Raw genomic sequence first — 12,000 nt, forward strand, 5'->3', positions numbered from 1 at the left:
TCTCTAAACTCCTCGAAAGCCGGGTCCACTCCCGTCTTACCCGCTATCTCTCAGTAAACTTTCTTCTTGACCCTCTTCAATCTGGTTTCCGCTCTTTACACTACTGAAACTGCCCTCACTAAAGTCTCTAATGACCTACTAACAGCTAAATCTAATGGTCACTACTCCATGCTAATTCTCTTGGATCTCTCCGCAGCATTCGACACTGTGGATCATCAGCTCCTCCTCACTATGCTCCGCTCCATCGGCCTCAAGGACACCATTCTCTCCTGGTTCTCCTCCTATCTCTCTGACTGATCCTTCACTGTATCTTTTGCTGGTTCCTCATCCTCTCACCTTCCCCTTACTGTAGGGGTTCCTCAAGGATCAGTCCTAGGCCCCCTCCTCTTCTCTTTGTATACCGCCCCTATTGAACAAAATCAGTAGATTTGGTTTCCAGTACCATCTCTATGCTGATGTCACCCAAATATACACTTCTCCTGATATCACGCCAACCTTTTTAGGAAATACCAGTGATTGTCTTACCGCTGTCTCCAACATAATGTCCTCCCTCTATCTGAAACTGTACCTGTCAAAAACTGAACTCCTCGTGTTTCCTCCCTCTGCTAACCGACCTTTGCCTGACATTGCCATCTCCGTGTGCGGTTCCACCATTACTCCAAAGCAACATGCCCGCTGCCTTGGGGGTCATACTTGATTCCGAGCTTTCATTCACCCCCCACATCCGATCACTGGCTCGCTCGTCTTATCTGCATCTCAAAAACATTTCCAGAATTCGCCCTTTTCTTACTTTCGACTCTGCAAAAACTCTTACTGCTTCACTTATTCATTCTCGTCTGGACTATTGTAACTCTCTACTAATCGGCCTCCCTCTTGTCAAACTCTCCCCGCTCCAATCTGTCCTGAATGCTGCTGCCAGGATCATATTCCTCGCCAACCGTTACACCGATGCCTCTACCTTGTGCCAGTCATTACAATGGCTACCCAGCCACTCCAGAATCCAATACAAAACTACTACCCTCATCCACAAAGCTCTCCATGGCTCAGCACCACCCTACATCTCCACTCTGGCCTCAGTCTACCACCTACCCGAGCCCTCCGCTCCGCTAATGACCTCAGGTTAGTATCCTCAATAATAAGAACCTCCCACTCCCGTCTCCAAGACTTTACACGTTGTGCGCCGATTCTTTGGAATGCACTACCCAGGTTCATATGATTAATTCCCAATCCCCACAATTTTAAGCGTGCCCTAAAAACTCATTTGTTCAGATTGGCATACCGCCTCAACGCATTAACCTAACTATCCCTGTGTGGCCCATTCAAAAAACCATAATCGGGTTTCTCGCATCATGTTCTCATAGACGGTATACAGTTAATAGCCCTCTGTGTCTGTACTGCTACATACTTAGGCAGTGAACTGGTTCATGCAGCTATACATGAACACCCGAGCCTTACACTATGCCTGGTCCAAATAACTAAAGCAATTGTTACCATCCACCTCTCGAGTCTCCCCTTTTCCTCATAGTTTGTAAGCTTGCGAGCAGGGCCCTCATTCGTCTTGGTAACTATTTTGAACTGTCATTTCTGTTATCCTGTAATGTCTATTGTCTGTACAAGTCCCCTCTATAATTTGTAAAGCGCTGCGGAATATGTTGGCGCTATATAAATAAAATTATTATTATTATTTATTATCTCGTACGGCCTGATGAACTTAGGACATAGTTTGGCCAATGGAACCTTCATGTTGATATTCCGTGTGGAAAGCCAAACCTTGTCCCCAACCTGAAACATGTGACCCGGAGTTCTCTTTCTATCAGCGAAAAACGTATACCTCCCTTGAGCCCTGGAAATATTACATTGTACCTCAGCCCACAGATCCCTTAAGCGCTGAACAGATCCCTCTGCCCCTGGACATCCGGATTCCAACCATGAGAATTCCCCAAAATTAGGATTAAAGCCATAATAGACAAGAAATGGGAACATACTAGTGAATTGACATACCCGGTTGTTGAAGGCAAATTCTGCCAAGGGTAAAGCGTCGTACCAGTCATCTTGCCTAACAGAGGTCAAACACCTAAGAATCTGTTCCAAGGATTGATTGGTGCGTTCTGTCTGCCAATTACTTTCGGGGTGATATGCGGAAGAGAAAGACAAAGAAATGCCCAATTTCTAACAGAATGCCCTCCAAAATTTAGCCACAAACTGCAAGCCTCTGTCAGACACAGCATTCAGGTGTACCCCATGTAAACGGACCACATGCTGAACAAACAATCTGGACAAAATCACAGCTGAGGGTAATGAGGCGAAAGGAACAAAATGGGCTTATTTAGAAAACCTGTCCACCACCACCCATACCACAGTATTACCCCTGGACGGAGGGAGATTGGTAATTAAGTCCATGGACAGGTGAGTGTCCATGGCCTCTCAGGAACCGGTAAGGGCACCAGTTTCCTAGCCAGCAGGCTATGAGAGCTTTTGGAACGTGCACAAATCCCACATGCAGGTATACATTTTTTAACATTAGAACCCAATGAGGCTCACCAGAAAACCCTTGCCACCGCCTCCTGTGTAGCTGCGATCCCAGGACAGGCACTCAACCTAGACTCATGAAACTCCTGAAGGAGCTTGGCCCAAAATTGGTCCGGGACAAACAATTTATCTCTTGGCTTGGAAGCCGGGGCCAAAGACTGAGCCCCCACAATCTCTCGTTCCAACTCAGACGAGATCCCCGCTACCACCACCCCAAGAATGGAGGACAGCGGCTTGGGGGACAACACAGGCTCAAAACTTTGGGACAAGGCAACAGCTTTAATGTTCTTAGAACCAGGGCGAAAAGTAATAGAAACTGAAACCGGGGGAAAAAAAAGCGACCAACGAGATTGTCTAGGGGTCAATCTTTTCGCCGACTTAATATATGCCAAATTTTTATGATCTGTGATCACAGTAATCGGGTGTGCCACCTCTTCCAAAAAATGCCTCCATTCTTCGAATGCCAACTGGGCCGCAAGAAGTTCTTTATTGCCCACATCTTAATTTCTTGGAGAGGAAGGAACAGGGTTTGAGGTTAAAGTGGCAGGACCATGGGACAACACTCTCCTAACCCCCACCTCAGAAGCGTCCACCTCCACAATAAAAGGTTTGGACGAATCTGGTTGTACCAAAATCGGAGCGGACATGAAACATTTTTTCAGTGCCAAAAAAGACTCCTTGGAGGTCCATTACCAATCTTTCACATCCACCCCCTAGCAGGTAAGATCAGTAAGGGGTTTAACCACCTTCGAAAACCCCTTAATAAATTTACAATAATAGTTGGCGAATCCCAGAAAGTGCTGGAGCTCCATGAGGTCTCGGGGTTGAACCCAATCAGCGATCGCATGCCCCTTCCTGGGATCCATACGAAACCTCTCAAATTACACAATCAGACCCAAAAAAGACCGTTCTTGTAAAAAAAAAAAAAAAACGAACATTTCTCTAATTTAGCAAATAACTGGTTTTCTCCGAGTCTTTGCAGCATAGTACGTAGATGCTGCAAATGAGTCTGACTGTCCAGGTAACACACCAAAATATCATCCAAATAAATAATGACAAAACGTCCTATAAGGTCAGCAAATACCACATTAATGAAATTCTAAAAAATTACGTCAGCATTCTAAAGTCCAAACGGCATGACCAGATTTTCAAAGAGTCCCTCAGATGTGAGGAAGGCCGTTTTCCACTCGTTCCCCTCCCAAACCCTTATCAGATTATAGGCTTCCCGGAGATCAAGTTTGGAGAACCATTTAGCACCAGACAACTGATTACAAAGATCTGGGGTGAGGGGAAGAGGGTATGTGTTTTTCACGGTTATTTTATTAAGTTCTCAAAAGTCAAGGCAGGGACAAAGACCGCCATTTTTTTTTTAAATGAAAAAGAATCCGGCAGCCACTGGAGAGACGGAAGGACGTACATGCCCCTTGTGTAGGCTTTCTGCAATATACTCCTTCATGGCTAAACGATCAGGACCGGACAAGTTGAACAGACGGGCTTTAGGCAACTTAGCCCCAGGAACCAGCTCAATGGCACAATCAAAGGGTCTATGTGGCGGTAAAACATCAACCTCGCTTTCGGAGAACACGTCTTCGAAGTCCTTCAGGTAACATAGTAGCATAGTTAGTAAGCCCGAAAAAAGACATTTGTCCATCCAGTTCAGCCTATATTCCATCATAATAAATCCCCAGATCTACGTCCTTCTACAGAACCTAATAATTGTATGATACAATATTGTTCTGCTCCAGGAAGACATCCAGGCCTCTCTTGAACCCCTCGACTGAGTTCGCCATCACCACCTCCTCAGGCAAGCAATTACAGATTCTCACTGCCCTAACAGTAAAGAATCCTCTTCTATGTTGGTGGAAAAACCTTCTCTCCTCCAGATGCAAAGAATGCCCCCTTGTGCCCGTCACCTTCCTTGGTATAAACAGATCCTCAGCGAGATATTTGTATTGTCCCCTTATATACTTATACATGGTTATTAGATCGCGCCTCAGTCGTCTTTTTTCTAGACTAAATAAACCTAATTTCGCTAATCTATCTGGGTATTGTAGTTCTCCCATACCCTTTATTAATTTTGTTGCCCTCCTTTGTACTCTCTCTAGTTCCATTATATCCTTCCTGAGCACCGGTGCCCAAAACTGGACACAGTACTCCATGTGCGGTCTAACTAGGGATTTGTACAGAGGCAGTATAATGCTCTCATCATGTGTATCCAGACCTCTTTTAATGCACCCCATGATACTGTTTGCCTTGGCAGCTGCTGCCTGGCACTGGCTGCTCCAGGTAAGTTTATCATTAACTAGGATACCCAAGGCCTTCTCCCTGTCAGATTTACCCAGTGGTTTCCCGTTCAGTGTGTAATGGTGATTGTTATGTCTGCTAATGAAAGGTGTAATGAAGGCAATCCAGAAACACAGTGTGCCTAGCGATCCGAGCGCACACAGTGATCTGACAAATACCAAAAAACAAAAGAACGAGCTCTGAGACGTGGAAACTCTGTAGACTGCACACCTGATCCTATCCTAAACACAACTAATAGCGGCTGTGGATTGCGCCTAGCAACTACCTATGCAACTCGGCACAGCCTAAGAAACTAGCTAGCCTGAAGATAGAAAAATAGGCCTGACTTGCCCCCAGAGAAATACCCCAAAGGAAAAGGCAGCCCCCCACATATAATGACTGTGAGTAAGATGAAAAGACAAAACGTAGGGATGAAATAGATTCAGCAAAGTGGGACCCGATAATCTTAGACAGAGCGAGGATAGTAAAGCGAACTTTGCAGTCTACAAAAAACCCTAAAGCAAAAACCACGCAAAGGGGGCAAAAAAGACCCACCGTGCCGAACTAACGGCACGGCGGTACACCCTTTGCTTCTCAGAGCTACCAGCAAAACAAAAGACAAGCTGGACAGAAAAAAAGCAACAAAATAGCAAAAAAGCACTTAGCTATACAGAGCAGCAGGTCACAGGAACAATCAGGAGAAGCTCAGATCCAACACTGGAACATTGACAAGGAGCAGGGATAGCAGCATCAGGCGGAGTTAAGTAACGAAGCAGTTAACGAGCTCACCAGAACACCTGAGGAAGGAAGCTCAGAAGCTGCAGTACCACTTGTGACCACAGGAGTGAATTCAGCCACAGAATTCACAACAGGTGATATTGATTCCTTCTTCCCATGTGTATAACCTTACATTAATCATTGTTAAACCTCATCTGCCACCTTTCAGCCCAAGTTTCCAACTTATCCAGATCCATCTGTAGCAGAATACTATCTTCTCTTGTATTAACTGCTTTACATAGTTTTGTATCATCTGCAAATATCGATATTTTACTGTGTAAACCTTCTACCAGATCATTAATGAATATGTTGAAGAGAACAGGTCCCAATACCGACCCCTGCGGTACCCCACTGGTCACAGCGACCCAGTTAGAGACTATACCATTTATAACCACCCTCTGCTTTCTATCAATAAAACCAGTTACTAACCCATTTACACACATTTTCCCCCAGAACAAGCATTCTCATTTTGTGTACCAACCTCTTGTGCGGCACGGTATCAAACGCTTTGGAAAAATTGAGATATACCACGTCCAATGACTCACCGTGGTCCAGCCTATAGCTTACCTCTTCATAAAAACTGATTAGATTGGTTTGACAGGAGCGATTTCTCATAAACCCATGCTGATATGGAGTTAAACAGTTATTCTCATTGAGATAATCCAGAATAACATCCCTCAGAAACCCTTCAAATATTTTACCAACAATAGAGGTTAGACTTACTGGCCTATAATTTCCAGGTTCACTTTTAGAGCCCTTTTTGAATATTGGCACCACATTTGCTATGCGCCAGTCCTGCGGAACAGACCCCGTCGCTATAGAGTCCCTAAAAATAAGAAATAATGGTTTATCTATTAAATTACTTAGTTCTCTTAGTACTCGTGGGTGTATGCCATCCGGACCCGGAGATTTATCTATTTTAATCTTATTTAGCTGGTTTCGCACCTCTTCTTGGGTTAGATTGGTGACCCTTAATATAGGGTTTTCATTGTTTCTTGGGATTTCACCTAGCATTTCATTTTCCACCGTGAATACTGTGGAGAAGAAGGTGTTTAATATGTTAGCTTTTTCCTCGTCATCTACAACCATTCTTTCCTCACTATTTTTTAAGGGGCCTACATTTTCAATTTTTATGATGCCCGACCACCTGCAGATTTGTTATTCTGTCAGGTCTATTAGATAGTATTAGGTCTAAAAGTGCTGCTCCTCTGGTTGGATTCTGCACCAATTGTGAAAGATAATTTTTCTTGGTTATTAGCAGAAACCTGTTGCCTTTATGGGTTTCACAGGTTTCTGTTTCCCAGATAATATCCGGGTAGTTAAAGTCCCCCATAACCAGGACCTCATTATGGGTTGCAGCTTCATCTATCTGCTTTAGAAGTAGACTTTCCATGATTTCTGTTATATAGGTACTCCGCAATATCTTCCAGACCGACAGACGACACAGAGACAGACTTCAAGAGTTCAGATAGCAATTCAGATTCACAACCATGGTTCACACAATTAGGGCCCCATTGAACAATCTCCCCCATCACCCAATTGATGATAGGGTTATGGCGCTGCAACTAGGGCGTTCCCAACACCAACCCAGCAGGAAAATTTCTCAAGGCAAAACAACTTATTTCTTCAACATGATCAATTTTGAAGGAAAAAACCTCTGAGACGTAACAAATTCCTTCTTTAGTGAAGGGAGACGAGTCAATGGCCACCATTTTCACCAAAGTCTGGAGTCTAACTGTCCCTATCTTACATTGTGAAATAAAGTGAGGACTGACCAAGTTGATGGATGAATCGCAGTCCACAAAAGCTGTAGAAAAATAAGGACAACCGTCCACCAACAGTTCCACCAGTAGCAAAATTTTAGCAAATGAGGAGAGGTGTACCTGGGGGTCTGGATGGTGTCCTTGACCATCACCCAGACCTAGTCGTTTCCCACCGACTTGAATGGTAAAGGGCAGGATGGACAATCCCTCTTCCAGTGTCCCGACTCTCCACAACAGAAACAACTGCTTCTCACGATGATGTTTTCTCTCTTTCTCATTCAAAGCAATGGCGCCCACCTCCATAGCCTCAGAAGTAGCTATAGCATCGTCTCCACCGGGGAACAATGATGTTTCCAGTTGCATAATTCCTCCTGCCCGCAACCTACACTCCATAGGAACCGCTTGGGTCATGGTATCATCCAGGGAATCAGGTGGAGGATGAAGTGCCAGGGCATCCTTCAGACAATCGGACAGGCTTCTACGGAAAAAGCCCCGGAGAGCAGCGTTATCTCACGAAACATCCAGAACCCCAATGTCTGAATTCCGAGCAAAACCATTTGGCCGAGTGCTTCCCTTGAAACACTCATCACCATATCCTCTGCCACACGCACTCTATCAGGCTCATCGTAAATGTGCAAAAGGGTCTCAAAAAATACATTAAGCAAGAAAAAACGCCCAGGCTTGCGGAGCCCCCTGAACAGAGACATTACATCACCGACCCTCTGACTTTCATCTCCAGAGGAGCGGGGTCTTAAAGAGAAGAAAAGCAGGAAGCCCTCTTTAAAGACCCAAAGTTTTTTTTTGTTACCGGAAAATGTATCAGGTAACTTAACCGGGGTTCAGGAGGGAACAGAACGACTTCTCTAACCCCCACCCCCTGAATTCCTGAGGACAGAGCCCCCTGAACAGTGTCAGTCACCTGTTGTTGGGACTGGGCAGGGTTTGCTGCTCCATGTTTAGTTTCAGCAGCATCTGAGACAGGTGCTTCACATGCTCAGACAGGGTGCGCATGGGGTCCATACTGCACCCTAACCACAGTAGGTTACTGTTGCGGTCAGATATAATATCAGGGACCTCGTGACCGACCTGTCCAGGTCCGGACACGAGTCCCGTACAGCAGACGGGGATGGGTACACAGCACCCGCAGACACATAACGGAACGGTTGCCGGCATGTAGGACAGGCAGCACGTGATCGCAGGAGGAGGGGCCGGGGCCAGCAGCCGGAGCTCCTGGAGTGATCAGCGGAGCTCCAAGCGTACAACCGGGAGGTGACCGGCAGGGGAGCCAACAAGTGTATAGTAACCGGGTACAAACAGGTGTCAGGAAACTGAGCGGGTAATACCAGAGCTGATGGAACAACCGAAAGGGAAGTCAGAAACCAAGCTGGGGTCAGAGAACCAGATAATCCACAGACAGAACCTAAACGGCAGGCAAGTGCGACGTGGGGGACAGGCCGGGACAAAACGGGATGAAGAATCACAAGGCAGGCAGAAGGCACAAACACACAAGCGTACAGGGGTCACTTAGCTCAGCTGAGGGAAGGAGTATAACTGACAAAGCAAGCCTTCCGCGGCTCTAAAAGCCCTCCCCTATCCAAAGGGAGGCCAGCAGCATTAACCACTGAGGCTCCTGCTCAAATCCTACAATAGAATCATGACAATAATGTGACAAAAGGGACAAGTTAAATCACAGTGTGTCCATTAATTAGCATAACAGGTGTCTACAATCTTGGAATCAGTGAGTGGGCCTGTATAGGGCTACAGATACTTACGGTGATGTTTGGTGACATGGTGTGTATTATACTCAACATGGACCAGAGGAAGTGAAGGAAACAGTTGTCTCAGGAGATTAGAAAGAAAATTATAGACAAACATATTAACGGTAAAAGTTATAAGACCATCTCAAAGCAGCTTGATGTTCCTGTGACTACAGTTACATATATTATTTAGAAATTTAAGATCCATGGGACTGTAGCCAACCTCACTGGACGTGGCTGCAGGAGAAAAAGTGATGACAAATCAAAGAGACGGATAATACAAACGGTAACAAAAGAGCTCAGAAAAACTTCCAAACAGATTAAAGGTGAACTTCAAGCTCAAGAAACATCAGTGTCAGATCGCACCATGCATCGTTATATGAGCCAAAGTGGACTTCATGGGGGACGACTAAGGAGGACACCACTGTTGAAAAAAAAAAAATCATAAAAAAAGCGAGATTGGAATTTGCCAAACTACATGTTGACAAGCCACAAAGCTTCTGGGAGAATGTCCTATGGACAGATGAGACAAAAATGGAAATTTTGGCAAGGCAAAATTCTCTAACTATGTTCACAGATGAAAAATGAAGCATATCAAGAAAAAAAAGCACTGTCCGTACTGTGAAACATGGAGGAGGCTCTGTTATGTTCTGGGGCTGCTTGCTGCATCTGGCACAGGGTGTCTAGAATCTGTGCAGTGTACAATGAAATATCAAGACTATCAAGGAATTCTAGAAAGAAATGTGCTGCCCAGTGTCAAAAAGCTTGGTCTCAGTCGCAGGTCATGGGTCTTGCGACAGAATAATGACCCAAAACACACAGCTAAAAACACCCAAGAATGGCTGAGAGGAACACATTGGACCAGGGGTGTCAAACTGCATTCCTCGAGGGCCGCAAACCATGCGTGTTTTCAAGATTTCCTTAGCATTGCACAAGGTGCTGCAATCATTATGTGTGTAGGTGATTAAATTATCACCTGTGCAGTACAAGGAAATCCTGAAAACATGACCTGTTTGCAGCCCTCGACGAATGCAGTTTGACACCCCTGCATTGGACTATTCTGAAGTGGCCTTCTATGTGCCCTGACCTAAATCCTATTGAGCATCATTGGAAAGAGCTGAAACATGCCGTCTGGAAAAGGCAACCTGCAAACACGAGACAACTGGAGCAGTTTGCTCTTGAGGAGTGGGACAAAATACCTGTCGAGACGTGCAGAAGTCTCATTGACAGTTACAAAAATCGTTTGATTGCAGTGATTGTCTCAAAAGGTTGTGCAACAAAATTGTCACGGCTCCCAGGTATTAATGCTGTGGGGAGAGCTGCACACAGCAGCAAAGGAGCTGAGGAGATTTAGCCTTTAGTAAACCTAGCAAAAAAGCCAAACAAAAAGCAAGTTTGGGATTGCAGTTTTTTGCAATTTCACTGCACTTGTATTTTTTTTTCCCGTTTTCTAGTACCTGACATGCTAAAACCAATGGTGTCGTTCAAAAGTACAACTTGTCCCGCAACAAACAATGGCCATATTGACGGAAAAATAAAAAAGCTATGGCTCTGGGAAGGAGGGGAGCAAGAAACAAAAACGCAAAACTGAAATACCCCTGGTCGTTAAGGGGTTAATATGGCCGGTGCCGATCACTAATGACCTCTCCATGTGCCGAACATCTGAATGGGGAGAGACAAGGAGACCTTGTGTGGGAGAGAGACTGAGGACCGAACGTTACTAACGAGTACAGCGATATAGGCGTCCATGTAGTCATTAGTCGCAGCGTTCTGTAGTGGGGGGAGCAGCGACATATAAGTCACAGGTCAGACCCCAGAGATCAGCAACGGGGGGAGAACGTGTGTATTCAGGGGGGAAACATGGAAAACGGAATATCACAGAGATGGGAAAGGCCATTTATTATACGGGGAGGAAAAATGGCCGAGTGTGACCAGCGGCTAATCCTGATAGAGAATAACGGGGCCCCAGCACCTACCTCCACCTGCAGAGCCGCACTCCACATATATGGCTGCTCTGTGCACAGGACCTGTGATGAGGTCACAGGAGGGGAGGAGTCAGGGGTCACATGATCAGGGGCCTCAGTGTATGCAGGACTCTGCTGTGCTGGTTGTCATGGTGCTGGATGAGGGGAAGATTATGTGTGGGGTCAGGAGGGGTTTACAGTGTGGATGTACGAGAGCCGCGTGTGTACGAGGTGTACGGAGCGGAGCCGCTTGTGTACGAGGTGTACGGAGCGGAGCAACATGTGTATGAGGTGTACGGAGCGGAGGCGCGTGTGTATGAGGTGTCCGGAGCAGAGCTGTGTGTACGAGGTGTACGGAGCAGAGCCGCGTGTTTACGGAGCAGAGCCGCTTGTGTACGAGGTGTAGGTGGCGGAGCCGCGTGTGTACGAGGTGTCCGAAGGAGAGCTGTGTGTTCGAGGTGTGCGGAGCCACGTGTGTACGAGGTGTATGGAGTGGAGCTGCGTGTGAACAAGGTGGACGGAGCGGAGCCACATGTGCTCAAGGTGTAAGGAGCGGAGCCGCGTGTGTGAATTTGCTCATTATTACCATCAGTCTAACCCTCAACTGGTGAGGTGGGGTTTGCCACACTCCAGGGAATTTTTGTTCGGCTGCCATTCATTGAAAAATGCTGGTATGAGGATACGTGTCTCACTAGCTTCCATCCATTTCCTTGTCAACAGGATGTCGTCTAGGCCTCTCTCTTCTGGCCACGCATAGCAGAGCTAGCTGTCGCTAAGTGCTGTCTTGGCCTTGCTGAACCTCACATAATAATAATCTTTATTTTTATATAGCGCTAACATATTCCGCAGCGCTTTACACATATTATCACATCACCACTCATGTAATTGTTTTTTTTACACATTTTCAAATTTTGAAAACTTCTTTAT

The 12,000-nt window shown here is 45.9% G+C and overlaps 1 pseudogene; it reads right to left on the reverse strand.

Moving 5' to 3' along the window:
- Positions 1-12,000, reverse strand: part of LOC138666537 (zinc finger protein 850-like) — a 112,160-nt pseudogene that overhangs the window by 26,445 nt on the left and 73,715 nt on the right.

This window comes from Ranitomeya imitator, chromosome 2 (genome assembly GCF_032444005.1).
Source record: "Ranitomeya imitator isolate aRanImi1 chromosome 2, aRanImi1.pri, whole genome shotgun sequence".
NCBI classification, from domain to species: Eukaryota; Metazoa; Chordata; class Amphibia; order Anura; family Dendrobatidae; genus Ranitomeya; species Ranitomeya imitator.